A 16,228-nucleotide genomic window follows, 5' to 3' on the forward strand; every position below is an offset into this window, starting at 1 on the left:
TATGCGGCTCTGAATCAGTTTCCTTAAATATCTTGGCTGTATATTTAACTTCCCAATGAAATGGCTTATGCTGTAAATATTGAGGCCATCCAGTGCGATTAAATATTAAAAATGACATTTAGAGAAAGCCCCGACTGCTGCGGACGGGCTTTGTGTGCTTTGCGGGAAGCTGCTCCGCGGGAAGCGCTGCGGGAGCACGCTAGCGCCCGCGCCCTCGGTGCCTCCATGGCTCCCGGTGAGGGAAGCATCCCGGGTCTGGAAAGCGGTCTCGGTGCTCGCGCGGCTCCGAGGAGCTGGAAGAGGGGCGGAAAGCCCCTGCTTGTGGTGTTTCCCTGGTGCGCCTTGGCGGGACCATGGCATCGGGCAGTAGATTTACTGTGCAACCATTGGAAAAGCCGAACGCCACCAAAAACCCCAAACCCCCCAAAACGCATTGCCCTTGCACATGCAAGCCAGCTCCTCAGACAGGGAGCGGGCTGCGTATTTAGGTCTCCTTTAATAAAAGGCTGTAACCTTCCCGAGGAAGGGCTCCTCTGCAGGGCTTGCACCAGCGGAGAAGCTGCGGAGCAGCAACTCGGCGAGAACGAGCCTTGCTTGAATACCAAATCTCTCTAGACGTGATGGAAAGCCGTTTTGTGTGCAGACCTTGACTCCGCTGCAATGCGAATTAAGCAGCCTGCCGGATCCTGCTTGCTTTTTAAAATTGCAATTTTAAAATTGCTCATCCGCCCCATCCCGCCGCAGCAAGCCCAGCTCCCCTGATTATCCTCCCGGCCGAGGCTTGCTGTGTGCCCGTCTTGAAACCAGGTAGCACCAAAAGTCGGAAATTTGTGATATCTGTGTGCCTGGGGGAAGGCTGTAATTTCAGGGCATTGATTTAAAGGGATATAAGCCAAGAGGGAAAAATAAATGGAGGGGACGTCAAGTTTAAGATTGCAGGTGACATGCACTTTATTTGGCTGGGATTTTTTTTTTTTTAAAGGAGAGTTTACGGCGATCATTTGCTCCAAGCAGGAGCTGTACAAATAGGCTGCTCACCGATTTCCATCGGCGTGTGCATTAGCCGCTGACCACAGCCCATTTGTTATATTGCCAAGCCGCAAGGGTGGCCGGGCGGCTCGTCAGCCCGCAGATAAGCTGCTCCAATAGAAAGGTACTTCAGGCTTTTGGAAACCTCATATTTGGAAAGATATTAGCAGACTGGCTGGAAGCCATTTGCTAACCCCCCGGTGCTATGAGCGTGGGCAGTCGAGGACTCACACGTTTGCTCTGGAGCAGGAGGTCCGCGGAGGTGCACGCAGAGGAGCGCTCTTCTGCATGTCTTCCGAGCCGCTTGCAATAGTTGTGACAGCTTGATATCTTCCCGGAGGTCAAGGAACGTCTCCTTTGATGGATTTGTTGTCAAAAAGGACTTTTATCAACTTGCCAATTCCTTTTTTTTTTTTTTTTTCCTGTTTTCAAAAAACACTATATATTTTGGCTTGCCAGGTAAATTGCCACTTAAGTTTCTCCATCAGTGATCTTGGGAGAGGCTCTCATGATAACAGTCAGTATTTGGGGTAAGTGAGAGGTTTTGCTCAGGTTCCTTTTGGATATCTGGCTATTTTCCAGCTGAGAGCAAATATTCACTTTTGGCCTGGATCTTGCATTAAAGTTATTGAGCTGCTCATGGTATTTTCTCTTAGAATTTTTTTTTTAATTTGTTTTGCTGTTCGTGAATAATGTGAAAAAACCTTTTCATGGATGATTTTTATCCTGTGTTTTTATGCCAAATAACCTTTAGGTCTGTAAGAGAACTGTGTGCTTTTCATGTCATTGCCCCCCTCTCCCCTTGCCTTGTGTTAGGTCCCACGTACACACTGAGGTCACGCTGAGCCCTACTGAATCTGCACCAGGGTCGCTTCCACAGTACTCGGCAAAGTTTGGGAAAACCTTCCAACGGTCTGCTCGGCAGTCAGCCCTTTCTCTTCTCTCCCATCAGGCAGGTCTGCAGACAACGTCAGGCTGGGACCAATGGTAATGTAAGCCAATTTAAGGATGATTAAACACTTTCATGCTTCCCCAAGTGAAGGGCAAGTTGGGACACAGCAGCTAACTAATTGGTCCTGGGTTATGTAGGAAATCTGTAGCATAGTGGGTACTTGAACCCAAATCTGAGGCAAGTTTCCCATAATTGCATCTTCAACAGGCTTTAGGTGAATGTGGTGTTTAGTTGTCCATGGGATAACGGACTTGCTTCTTCACTGCCTTTCTGGGAGAGCAAGGCTCAATATATGTGCTGCCATGGTCTCAAAAGCAGCGGAAATTAAAGTGATTCCTCTTGCCTGCCCCCATTGTGACTACCCTGGTTTGAAAAGTGAAGGTGGAAGAAGTCATCTGCTGCACGTCCTCCAAACCGCTGATAAAACACAGCGGAGTTGGAGGGACTTGGGCGCTGGTGCAGGAAACCCCAGTGCGTACCCTGCTCCCAACGCGAAAGCGTCAGCAGAAGAGTCGTTAATTTGCCGGCACCAAGGGGCTCTGCGGCATCTGCCGCTAGCAGCGGCGGCAGCGCAGGGCGTCGAGCGGGTGGCTTCCCGGGCGCGTGGCCTGGGAGCTGATGTTCGGGCAGGCTTGTCGTATCTGTGCTCTCAGGAAGACTGTAATGGAAAAGGGCAACAGATGTTGTTACTAATTGTCTTTTTTTTTTTTTGGCTTGTTTCAGTTAAACTTCTCATCTCAATTGTCAAAGTGTTAAAACCTCAGTCCAGGAAGTTGCAGTAAGAGAATCAAACTAGTAGGCAGAATTTTTGCCTTGGCTGCTGGTGTCCGTGTCTGTGTGCAAATAACAGACTTTTTTCCCTGCCAGACTGGAATTCCACTTCTTCTCAACTCTGCTAAAAGAACATGGAAATAATTGAAATAATTCATCCTCTCAAAGTCGCAGGCACCCTGGTGTCACCGCAAAGCGTGTGAGTAGATTGCTACTTCTTGCAAGCTGGCGTCGGTGGGGTCAGGTCCTGCTACCTTTCCTCCTTGAAACGTGCGTATTCACAAAGTGCCTCCAAATAGTAAATCCCCACTGCAGCACTTGAGGCCTCTGTGGGAGCATGAACGTGCCCGGACTGGTGTGAATTCGATAAAGTCCTTCCTTGCCCGCCGTCCCCTGCAGCTCCCCTCTTGCAGGCTCTGTCTGCTGCTCTGCCGTCCTGTCACTGCCCTTTTATAGCAAGTCCTGTGCACTGATGTGTCATTTGTAGTTACTTAGGACTGAGATTTAGCAAGTTTTTAACAATCCCGTATTTCCCACTGGTGCTTGGGGAGGGAAGTCGTATCCAAAGCTTTAACGAAGCGCCAAACTCTTGTATTGCCTCTAAGATAGCCTTGAGTGAAGTGAAGTGATTTTGCAAATCAGGGTCGTTTTGCAGATCGTTCCGGAGGTGCAGGAGAGGCTGTACCAACCCACTTTGCTGCATCTGCCTTCCTGTTTTACCCATCCCTGTTTGCGAGAGGCCAGCCAAATGCCATCGTTTTTGATAACTTTTTTCTAGTAGCACGCGTTGATTTGAAACTCAGTAAAAGGTTATACAAATACCTTTTAATTTTCCAGAACTGCGGTACAAGAAGAAACAATTAGTTATTAATATGCAAGGAGGACAAAGAGTAGACCTGGAAAATCTGCTGGGGCGTTGTGAAACGTTCAAGGTAAATTTTGTGAAAAGTCACTGAAATCTTGGAGCTGGGGAGCCCGGTGGAGCCCTTGAGTCTTCCCCTCTGGACCAGGCAGAAAGCACCTGCAAGCTGATTTTTTTGCCCCTGCTTTCTGAGGTGTGCATGGTTTTTTACTTTCTTAACCCCCTGCCTTCCCCCGACTCTCTCCACTTCTTTATGAAACAGCAAGTAAGGTGAACATGGGAGCAGGGTTGTGCTTGTCTCTGTTGGCTGTAAAGTGCAGCGACGTGTTTCACTGCAAATTGCTAGTACAGCCCAATTAGCCATAACCCGATAATGGACATTTTGACACACTAGGAAGTGAGTGTTGTTCTTGCGCCATGAGAAACATTTATGACTAGATATAAAACCTTTGCTTAACTGGCGCCTCACTTTGTTGGCTGGGACTGTGGGCTGCTGACGTTGAAATTCTGGGGAAACGCCGCGTTTCTCCTTGCCTGGGTAGCAGGACCGATTGGCGATGCCTTTTCACCAGCAGTTCACTCGTCCAGAGCTGACTAAAGCCTCCCACGCTGCCAGAGCCGGTGGGATCGCCGGCTGGACCGCAGCTATGGAGCCCCTGGGGAGAGGAAAACGCTGTTCTTTCCCGTTTCCCACCCCAGCCGTTTGCTCAGCCTTGACTAAATTGTGCAAATCTGCATAGCTCGTTTTGTCCCTTAAGTTGTAAGGTGGCCACCAAATCCTGTGCTGATAGGATCGGACGTTTGCTTCCCTTCAGAGTGGGCATTACTCTAAGGCATCGCAAAGACACGTGGCCCTTCCCGTGGAAGTTTTAGGAGACAAATAGATTTAATGCAGCATTTTTTTGTTTGTTATTTTGCTCCTGCTGATCTGTATGCTCCATGGTCAGTTCTCGTGGGAGCTGGTGGCGTTTCATCTGCCCTTCGCTCCGCTTCTGACTCCCTGGGACCATGGAGGAAGTGTCTAAATAACATGCCCCCTCTCCCCAAATCTATGGATGTCTATGGTCATCTCCAGAAAAAGAGGAGTTATTTCATTTCTAGAACACCTTAGCGGCCTTTTCTTTTTTTTTGTTATTACTTGTGGTGACCATGAGGTTGGATGTGACCACTGCAGGGTGGTAGAAATAAGTGGTCTTTGCTTAACAGCATTCAGTCTTTGAGGGCGCCTAACTGCATCCTGTTCTAGACCTCACCGAAGCGCCTGAGATGACCCATCTAGGTCAGGTTTACAGAGCCACGCGTTAGATTAGGCGCCTTTGCCCAGATACGCCCGGCCCCGTGAGCCTCGCACCCAAACCGTTCCAGGGTGTCCCTGGGGCGAGGGGTCCCCGGCGTCCCCGCAGCTGGCACCGCGGCCCCCCAGCTCCTCTCCCTCCTGCAGGCCAGAGCCCTTGGTTAACTCGCTGCAGTTAACCAAGCACGTGCAGGATGGAAAATGCCAATGGTTTTGTTTTAATAAAGGCATTTCAGTGAATGTTTTTTGTTAACACAGATCTTTTTTTCTTATAAAGGTTTGTAATACTGCAAACTCTCATGGGGCTGTTAATACGGTTGAAAAACAAAACTGAACTGGATAATAGTATTTAAAATAATCCAAGCACTGCTATTTTAAATGCAAAGTTGCCACTGGTTTTGTTCCAATATAAATCTACCTGGCTATTAAAGCTACCATGACTGATGAAATCCTTATTTTTCAAGGATGCGTTAAGGGAACTGTGACTGAAAGATGACATAAAAATTATGTGGTGTTACTGCTGAGATATCTCTGATTATAGCTGTCTTTTACATCTTCTGTAAATTCCTGTATTTGCTATGTTATTTCCCTGCAAGGGTTTGTAAGTATTCAATTAATTTGGCAGTGTGAGGTTCTGAGAAATAGAAGATATTCACGTGCCAAGAAAAACTATGAATGTAACTTTACCTGAGCTTCATCTTACTCTTCAGAAACCTTGTTCTTGTGCGAGGAAATCTGTAACTCAAGGAAAGGACCTAACTAAGGCTCCAATTGTGGAATTGTTGACCGATAGCCGGAGGAAGCATTATGGCCGTACGTCACACAAGGTAGTTTTAGTTTAGTTTTAGTTAAATTTTCCTTATGTGAAGATTTCCTTTAAAGTTTTATCCACAGGGCATTGCAAAATGTGTGTATATGTGTGTATACACGCATGTGCACTGTTTGTTAGCTGGTTCTGTGGGGTTTTTCCTTTCTTTGATCATTCGGATGAGGAGCAGCGCCAGGAGGATTTTAGTTTGTTTAAAATGCAAATGCTGTAGGTCACTCGGATATTTATAAATGGGTTTCTGCCTAACTGCGTTATTTTAACAGCATATTTCAGAAGGCCTATAACAAGTAACAGGTAAAGGTCAAAACTGTAATTGAAAAATAAAACGTGAACACAGCATCTGGTTTACTTTCTACTGCAGAGTGAGACTTCACCTCTAACTTCCCAAATAGCTCTTAAGAGAGATTATCATTAAAATTTGGCAGTGACTCAACTGGAGTACATCTGTGTGGTGTAAAATGAAATCTTTATTTAACTGCAGAACACTTGAATCAGCCGACCTCCCCACTCATGGTGAAAACCCAGATCTATACAAACAGTATTAAATAAATCCCATTTTCGGTGCCAAGCATGAATGACAAAGGTCACCGGTGCAGCTCCTCCTTTGGTGAGCAACCAGAGGGGATGCTCTCACCATCTCGCCTGCCCTCCTCAGATGTTCTGTGTTTCTGTCATTTTGGAGCATGGCTCCATATGAATTAACACAACGTGGCAATAAATTGTGGGGGTCAACAAGAGGCTTATGGAGAACAGAAGGCTGAAACGCCTTGCATTGGCTTTGCCATGAGAGAAGTTGTAACCCAGAACCATGCCTTTTGCTTTACGGCAGCACACCTCACTGTGGTCTCTATTTAAAGAGTCACCGCTGTTAAACAGCTCTTTTAATATGCTTCCTGCTTTGCACAGACATGCATTACTGATATTTTACTTACCCTGTTGATTAGGAAACAGTCCCAAGGGCAATTCCTTTTGGACTTCAGCCCAGTGTTTTAACTCTCAATGGTTCTTCCCATGGTGGTGTTCACAAAACTTCCTGGTGCTTGAATTTAATAGATAGATATGCAGCCTGCTGCCTGCGTTGGTAAGGAAGACGGTCATGGAAATGCTGGGGGAAGAGAACAGGAGGAAGTTTTCTATGTATGCTGTTGATGCTGGGGGCTGGTGTCCACCCTCCCCGTGCTAGCCCCTCTGGAGAAGCTCTGCAAGTTCACCGCAGGGGAGACCCTGCGGTTATCTGAAGCGGCAGCGTGCCATGTGCACAGCTGTGGAAGGGATTTCATAAACTGGAGCAGCAGTTTAACTTATACTTAGTGCTGACTGGACCCGTGCAGCGGCCTTGGTAAAACAACGCAAAGAAACCAGCTCCTGGCTCCTGCGTCCGTAGGTTGCGCCAGGCGTGCTGCGCTCCTGGGAGGTCTCTCGACCAGCCAAGTCTGCTCAGTAGCATCAACCTCAGTAGCATCATGCTCATGCATGTGTGAAAAGGCTCGTGAGTATGCAAGAAATTATGTGCTGTTTGGTTGTAATGTGCCAACCTTGCTGTTTGAGCCAGCCGGCGCGGCTCCGGGCACCCTGTCTGATCTCTGAACCCAGCGCTCATGGAAATGAGGAGCAGACGTTAGTCCGAGACCTTAGTCTTGGACCTGTCACCAGTAGTAAAATAGACCTGTTTGAAGGGATGTCTCAGCACCGTGAGCTAAGAAATGTCACAAGGGCTGTAGTGCTGGGTGACAGGGTGCTCTTAAGAACAGTGCATAGATTTTGCAATCAGTTTAAGGAGGTCTGTCCTTGGACAAACAAAGCATCCCTGGCACTTCCTCTTTTTTTTTTTTTAAACTAGTAAGGACATAAGTTTCCTTTTGAGGCTCCCTAGGCCTCCAGCTTTAACATACATTAAAAATACATACTTTTCAGATTCTTGCTTCATCACCTCCTCGGCTGCTGTTCAGCTGCCGTGGGGAAGGGAGGGATGCTTGTGCTGAGGGTCCAGCAGTCTGCTAAAAATGTCGAGGCTCAACTGGGGGTTCTCTGAACGCAGACTTTGCTGCGCTGCGCTAATCACTTTGGAAGAAAAAATTGAATACTCTTCAGCTGGGAGAAAAATTATAAATACAGATATCAGAACAACCACATTTCTGATGACAGAGGATTTAAGACCCCTTAGAGGCGAGAGATCCAAGGCATGATGGTGTGTACCTTATATCTGGAATTAATTGAAGGGCAAATGAGATGGAGCGCATATGTCTGTGGAGTCCTTGGTGTGGCACGGTGCTGCTGAGTTCCTAGGAAACACGTAGCACTGTCTTACTAGTAAGCTTCCAAAAAAGCTGAAAGGATTAGATTCAGGGAGAAAGAAGAGATAAGAACGATTAGGTGGCTAAGAAACCCAGTGGAGGGGGTAATTGCTCACTGCAATTGAGAAGCAAGATCAAAAGAACTCGACATAAACGCTTGACTTAAAACAGCGGGAGGAATTATGAAGAGACTTCAGAAAAAGTAATTCATAAAGAAAAAAATGCATCTGTTTTGTAGCTGGAAGAAGCAATTTAGACGTTTAGTCGATCCAAAAACTTTCTCTGCTTTACCCTGTAGAAAAGTACCTTCATCATCCCTCCAATCATATGTGGGAATTTGGTTTCAGATGTCCTGGCTGATGGCTCTTCGGCAGCCAGCTTTTTATATTGAACCAGCTTATGAAAGACCATATCAAACTGCACGCAACTACTAAATCAGCATTGATGCCCTAATACTTAACAGAACAAAATTGTGGAAATGGTGAGTTTTAAGGGTTTAAAAAGATACTTACAAAAAAAGAAGGGGGGGGGGATAAAGTCCTGAAAGAAAAATGGTAAGATAAAAACTTTCATTGAAATTTTCAAGCTGTAGACCTACCACATGAGAGTCACGTGTGCTAAATTAAAGGCTAGAGTGTGACATGCTTACATTTGCTGAGTAAGCACTTTGACCCTGTTAATTTTAGTATTCTGATACATACTCATGGTATTTTAGTCTTTAAGTACTTAAAGAGTAGCTCCCTGGTTCTAGTGAATCACTTGAGGAGTAATCCTGCTTAGTGCGAGCAGAAGCATCAGAAAATAGCAAGGCTGTTAATGTAAATCCAGGTGGTCTCCTGCTGTATTGGGTTTCTGTCCTTTCCCAGCGACTTCAACATTACTTACAACTCTAAAGAGGCTTAAGCATTCGTTTTCGCTTGGGCAAAATTTATCATCGACTGGCTTATGGGGAAGATGGATATTAGTTCGAGAGCTTGCAAAGCAGCTGTTTCACGCGAGCTTGTCCGGAGGTTTGGGAGCCCCCAGGCTGGTACGAAGTGCGCGGCGGAGGGAGGACGCAAGGGACGCGGGAACGCTGCCGGCTCGCGGGCTCTCGCTGCCTCCGGCGACGGAGGAGGGTGGCTTGGGAGGTTTTCCGCAGGAACGCTCTTTTTGGTCCCTGCTTTGGCCACGCATCTGCCCTGCAAACCCCTGGCGATTGCCGTTACTGGGAGCGTCCCCTGGCCGGTGGTTTTTCAAGCTGTCATGAGTTTTCTACACAGATTTGTGCAGTTCAGTTTGGGGTTGGGACCGTCTTCGTTGTACACGTGCGCTGTGCCTAGAGCAGCAGGCTCGGCTCTTTGGGACTGCTGGGATACATTCCCAAAAATGTGTTTATTAGCATGCTGACAAGAAATGGGCCAAAAATACACGTTCTTGAGAGATTATGATAACTGTAGACTGCTAAATAGCCTGAAAGTGCCCTTAGCTACCCCTGCGCGTACGAACCGTTCTTCTTCCTTAACCTCGTTGCAGTGTGTCTTTTTGGGGACTCTGGTCATGTCACAGTTTGTGTTTGAGCAGTTCAAGTCTGGTGGGGTACTCTCAGAAAGATATATTTATTAATAAGGAGGAAATTATAAGTCTCTTTTGGACGTTATACACTGAATTGGAACTCACCAGTCCGAGGAACATTCATAATTTACCAAAACGAAAGCTGTAGTTTCTTTGCTCCTTTTTCAGCTCAGGTGCTTCTTAATTTGAGTTAGTTTTCTGCATTGTCAGTTTAGTTTCTGAAGTTTTACGACCTTGAGAAATCTCCTTTAGAACAGGGTCGTAGCTGTAAATCGCTGCCACGCTCCCAGCTGCCTGCTTTTACAGAAGAAGATTTCAGATCCCACCAGGGAAGTATCACTTGGCAGGAGAAGTGCTTGCTCAGTGCTATCAGCTTTTCCCCAAAACTCGCTGGCCTCGAACTATGTGTCTCTGCTCGTCTTCGCTGCCGTCGCTTTGGATCGCCGTGGATCCATGCGCTGAAGAATGGAAACAACAGCCGGGGGCTCGATTTCCGCCCAAGAGAGCTGGCGGGGAAGAGGCCAAGCACAACTCTTGCCGTTCTTCCGATGTGCCATGGGGATTCAAGCCTAAAAACATCGCTTGTGAGCCGGGTGATGTCCTCTCCTTCCCAGCTCTGTGCTTGGGGTTTCTGAATGAGTTAGAAAATCAGAGACGTATGCCCTGTATCCAAGGCATGTATATGTACATATAAAAAAAAGTATGTATTTGTGTGTGTGTGTATACACACCTACACCATATAGATGTGTATATACACACACACACAAATCAAAACAAAGATTATGCGTGTGTTTATCTATATGTATATTTAGGTTGACTTCTGTCGATAGATAAATAGACAGAAGTCATTCAAAGAATGGCTGGTGTTCCTTCTTGGCAGAGGTTCTGTTGTGTCTTTTTCTCTGTTCAGTCATCTTTTTTCTCCTGTAGTCACCGTGTCATAAGTTGAAAGTGTTTTCCACAATGAACATTACGTTTAGGGCTAGAAGGACTGGAAATTAAGGAGCTGTGTAGGATTCCTTCTGGAGGGGAAAATCAAAGGCGTGTGTAGCTTTTTATTTCCCTGGGAAGGAATTTACGCACCTTGGTCAGAAGATGAAGGCAGATCAGCTTCATGATGGTGTTTGAGATCATAGCTTGACTTGGGATGATGCAATCTCATCTATTTCTGCCGTGGCAGAACAGACTCCTCCGGTGGGAGAGCCCTTGAGCTACCCAAGCCAGCAGGGCCACCGCAAGCAGCCTTTGGTGCCTTCTCCTGCAGGCTGGAAATGCTGATTTTATCGAGGCGCTTTGGAGAAAGCATTCCCACAGAGAGCAACTCATGCGGACAGGTAGCCAGCAGGGTAAGTCCTGGCGTGCCCAGCCTCTCTGGCTGAATTTCGTTGTGTCTCACGGTCGTACGTTATCCGTGCAGCTGCTTTCAAGCTGACTTTCTCCCGGCAAACCTCGGCACACGACCCCGGCGGCTCGTCCCATCCCATCCCACCCGGTCCTCCTCGCCCCCCTGGAGTCCATCCCTGCACGGCAGCAAGGCCAGGGCCCCCTTAAAAGCATCTAAAGCTGATACGAATCCGGTCACACGCATAGGTGCGTTTAGCAGGGCTGTGAGTTCGCTTTTGGGGGTCGACGTGGGTTTCGGTGCCGGGATGCACCGGGGGCCCTGCAGGCTGCTCCGGCGGGTCCTCAGCCTGCAGCAGGAGGCCGCTGCGCGTTTTCCTCTCATCCCTTGCGTCTCCGTGACAGATCACGTTCTCCAAAGTGGTAAATGGTGCTAAGAATAGCAGGCTCGGAAGACCAAGGGCGGATGTGCTCTGTTCTCAGGAAGAAGTTAATAAATGGTGCGGCAGCAGCCAGAGCAGTATGAACGTAAGTCTCTCTCGGTCTTCGCTGCTGGCTTAGGAATCACGTGAATTTAAACAAATTTGATTATGCCTCGAGCTATAGCGACACACACTGCAGCTAAAGGTTTTCTGCATGCCTGTTTATAAAGCGCTATTTAATACACAAGAGCCAAGCTGTCCTCAGTCAGCCACAGATTTACTGCTCAAACCACAGCTCATCACATAGCTTATTTCTTTCTAGACACTTCCAGGTTTGTATCTGAATCTTTGTCATTCACTGTAATGAGAGTTGCGGGGATTTGTGAAAGCGAAAAGTAGCTCACCTTGGCATCGATGAAATGCCGGCAATAAATGCATTGCTTGCTTTGCAGTGCACGCGAGCTGGTTTCTTTAACGAGGTAAGGTATAAACGTAGTAAGCTATCCTGATTTTCTTTGATATGTGAATTAAACACATATGCGTGCTAAAATAAACACGGAACTCTGTGGCTCTAATTTTGGCTGGGTTTTGAGGCTTTACGTGTATTTCTCCTCAAGCCGCTGCTGCATGGAGACCTGATGCAACACCGCGGGCGAAGCCGTGGAGAGGACGAGGCGGAGGACAGGGCGCTGCAGGTGCCCGTCGCCGTTGCCGGCCCTGGCGAGCGGCGGCGGCGGCGTTCGGGCTGCCGGCGGAGCTGGCTGCGCTCGCGTTTCCGACTGCCGGCGCGAAGCGCTGGGATGGGTTGTGACCGTTTGAAACAGCAATGAGCGAATGAAGAGTCTGTCTGGGGGCTCTCCAGCGCGCGTTACCACGGACGGAGAAGTCTCTTGCTGCAATTCAGCAACAGGACTGCAGAAATCTTTTGTCCCAAGGGGTTCGGAGGTAGCAGAAGGTGAAGAATGCTAAAGCTCGGTTGTTCTGCTGCCTGTTGCGGGAACGGTGATGTTACAGCCGTGCATTGCGTCGTAGAACGGTGTCAAATTCTGCTTGAAAACGTTTCTTCTGAGCGTTGCGGAGTTAGATGCTACGTCCGTGCCGAGCTTCTGGGGCACAAAAGCACTGTCCGCCTCCGCGTGCAGTTTACTGAAATTCATTGCACGAGGGGAAAAACGCAGTTAATTTCGATGAGGGATGGAGAGGAAAGACAAATGGAGAGACAGGCTCTGAGCCACCGTTAGTTTGTGGGTGTATATTAATTTCTGCATGTGGAACTGTGGCTTTATCCTCCTTTGTTTTCCCCCGTAGGAACATATGGATCAAGAGTCAAGTTGACGTTTATGTGTGGGTGTAAAATATCATTATAAAATGCAACAGCGGCGTGTGTCCTAGCCGGTCCGTATATCATCACGCACTTCACAACCTGCTGGTCTGTGGCTGCGAAAGCTATTTAGTGACAGGTTGTAACCTCCATTCTGAGCTTTAATTCAAGGAATCAGAGGAGTCTCAGCGGGATGTCCTAGGGCGAGTTTATTACACGTTGCTGTTGAACATATAGCAGGACCTGAGTTAGAAAAGATGTTACTACAGCTCAGAAAATGGCTTAGCTGTATTCTTCTAAATTAGAGCTGAAATTGGAGACTTTCCCCAGGGGAGACTTAATTGACATAGACAATAATAAATTCTCATTTTGCTCATCCACTATTTTGTAAAGCAAGGTGCAATGCGTTACTTCACATTTGGCCTTGTTCTCATTGCGTTAATAAACTTCTTGATAACAACGTTGCTGTCAGCTGAGCGACCTCAGCTTTGTCACCACCAGAGGGGTCTGGGGAAAATTTTAGGCTAGAAGGAGGGCAGCAATAGATAGTTAATGAAATAAATGCAAAGCCAAATATCTGCTTATTTTCATCCAGCTGAAATGACCATCTTTTGCACTTTGCGCAGTGTGTAGTAGCAGGTTGCCTCTAGGAAGATCTAGTTTTGTGGAAAATCTAGGAGAATCAGTGTTGCAATGTGAACAGCAGTCCCATGAGTTAATGCAGATTGATCTGTATGGGTTAACGTATTGATTCTAGCCCTAGATAACAGAGACTGAATATCTCGTCGGGGTGATGGGTATAACGTGACGTATCGAGCTGGGTGATACAAAGGTCTTTGTGCAGTTTGCTAAAACTCATTACGGTCTTTCTTGCATAATGTGGTATTATGCAATTTCATTAAAAAGAAAAGTCGAGTATATCTAAGGGTGGTTCCTATAATTACCGAATTTCTTTGAAAACTTAATTAAGGAGCCATCTGGCCTAGGGATTTTATTGACCTGTCACTGGCTAATTACATTGAAAATTTAATCTTTTATGATTATCATTAGTAACTGCCCAGTTTTTTGAAAAAAATCCTTTTTGTCTCCAAGTATTGCCATCTTTAAATTTCAAAAAGTAGTGAGAGGAATGCATTTACAGAATTAGAGGAAATGTTCTCTTAAGAGCGAAATCCAGCGTATTGTATTTAAAATTCAAGTGCACAGCAGCCAGGAAATTTGAAAGCCTGTTTTTAGAGGCGTAATTCAGAAAACACATTGAAGGGCCTGAATATGCATGTGCTTTCCCCTAGAAATATCGTGAGACAGGGGGGACTCAGTGTCGGTGCTTTGTATGCTGCAGCCGATGGTGAACGTCCTCTCGGTGTTTCTTTTTTATATGTAGGGGACGGCAACCTGCCCAAGGTCATGCAGGCTGGAAACGAACCCGCACGCGGGGAGCAGCGCCGCTGCGAGGAACGCCGCTAGACCGTAAGTTCAGCTTGCAGCAGCCTCAGTTGTCAGTAATTAGCCCACATATGTACAAGGAAAATGCGAATGGAAATCGGTGCTATTCTGAATTTCATCCAGGGGCTGGAAGGCGCCCAGCCGTCCTGTTCTGCCAAAGACACGGCCAGTGGCTATGACTCTGGGATGTGGCTGGGAGACGGTCAAAATTCAAAAATTTCTCAGTGAATCTGCATTCTAGTTTTTCTTCAGGTCATGCCATCTACAGCAATGGTTTCCAAAAAAATCCATAAAAAATACCCTTGCTGTCCCAGCAGGTTTGAAACTCCACTTATGCCTTGGCACTGGAGAAACTAGGAACAAATCCATCTGCCCATCCACATCCATCCAGTCCTTGCAGTGTTGCCCTTTCTGCCACGCATCGTTTCTGCTTTGGGCAGCCTAATTTTAACAATTTCCCATTGGTTTCCAGGACGCAGCGCTTCCTTACTGAGACGGCCTTCTGGAAAGCTGCGTTTCCCCTTTCGCTCCTTTGGCTCCAATTATTTCCCGTCCTGCCTTTATACCCCGTGAAGAATTCTTCTGTCTTCGATATTAATTACGGACATCGTGCCAAAGTTTCTGAGTGTAAGCCAATTAAAATAAATTGCTTTCAGGTGGGCATTAGGGCACATCACTCTCTTTCCGCGAGCCGCTTGCCGCCCGCGGCGCTTCCCGAAGCGCCTCTTGCCGTACGCTGCTTTTCCGCAACGGCCTCAGCCGCGACGGCGGCTCGTTTCTGTGCAGGAGAACGATAGATCATTCCTCCCCCGTAGAGTTTCCTCTGCGTGTCTGAGACCGAGAACTTTCCACGGCATCGGTTTAAATTGAATGTTTTCGCTGTTGGTTGCTTCTCGATACGCGCCTTCTCAGAAACGATGGGGATTTTTGAGGCCGGGTCGGTCGTAGGTAGCGGATATCGACCTCTGCGCGTCCAGGGCCTGCCGGACACCGGGGAGGACTTCCACCGCAGCTCCTCCACGAGCACGCAGATCGCACGCGGCGTTCGTGCAAAGGTCGCTAAACAAAATCTTCGAAAGAGTGTTTCGTTAGCGCAAGCACCTCCGGGTTAATCAGCCCCGTGCTCACCTTTGCACCAACGCTGCCTCCCCTTTTCTTCTAATTCCCTGTTCCTCTCCTCTTTACCTCGCTTTCCATGTAGCAAATGCCCTACCAAAATCTGATGGGCATTTCCTTTGTATAAGCAACAATTTAGCATAAAATAATTTTATGCTAATCTGGCATCACTGATAAAGCCGCGTTGCCTTGCGTTGCGCTTCCCGGGTGTCCTTGCCTTCCGACGTCTCGCGCGTGCTGGAGGTCAGACTAATGGGTCCCAACCGCTTTCCCTCTGCTCCTTAGATACACAAGATGCACTGGGAATTCTTCAATCAAATCTCTGGCAACCTCAGTTAACCAGATACAGTACCAGGCATTGAATTCGGGGCTTGTTTTAGGATATATGGGATTAAAGAAATGTTTACCTATTAATGACTTATTATCCACTGGAGTCCTTTAATATGAATTGCTGTTACCAAAGAGGTACTATTTTATCCGGGTTTACAGTTAGCCTTCCTCCATTGGCTTCTTAGTGCAGCTAATTTAGCAAAATTGCATTTAAATGAGTCCCTGATGAGAGACCCAGAGTTCACATTTTTCTTTTAATAGACATGTTAGTCTTCGTGCATGCTAAAATTCCATAAATGGCTCTTTACTCTTCACACGCGAGACAGCTATTATACATCAGCTAGTGCATTATATTCCTGGCCTCACCTTGGGGAATTACTGAGTAGTCATTGCGTTTCTTTGAGGTGAAAGACAGGATTTTTAAATTGGATAATTTATATTTATATAGGGGTTGGTGTCCTTTGTCAGAGGAGTCTTGTCAAAAAAAAAAAAAAAAAGCTTCTTTCAACAAAGTTAATTTCCAAAAATAAGTTAATTCAATACAAATAAGATTATGTCCGTCTTCAGGCTGCAGCCTTTGAAAGTTAAACTGTTTTAATTTGGGCTCGCTTGTTGGCAGCGCGTTGCAGAACGCCGTGAAATCCCACGGTCGTGTGAAAGCCCTGCG

The 16,228-nt window shown here is 47.0% G+C and overlaps 1 long non-coding RNA gene across 1 annotated transcript; it reads left to right on the forward strand.

Moving 5' to 3' along the window:
- The first annotated feature begins 2,743 nt into the window (after window positions 1-2,743).
- Window positions 2,744-14,679, forward strand: LOC106496752 (uncharacterized). The gene is made up of 4 exons (XR_010885093.1): window positions 2,744-2,759; window positions 2,849-2,951; window positions 14,054-14,139; window positions 14,588-14,679. It is a non-coding gene; the product is annotated as an uncharacterized lncRNA (long non-coding RNA).
- Window positions 14,680-16,228: the final 1,549 nt, after the last annotated feature.

Source organism: Apteryx mantelli, chromosome 9 (assembly GCF_036417845.1).
Source record: "Apteryx mantelli isolate bAptMan1 chromosome 9, bAptMan1.hap1, whole genome shotgun sequence".
Classification (NCBI taxonomy): domain Eukaryota; kingdom Metazoa; phylum Chordata; class Aves; order Apterygiformes; family Apterygidae; genus Apteryx; species Apteryx mantelli.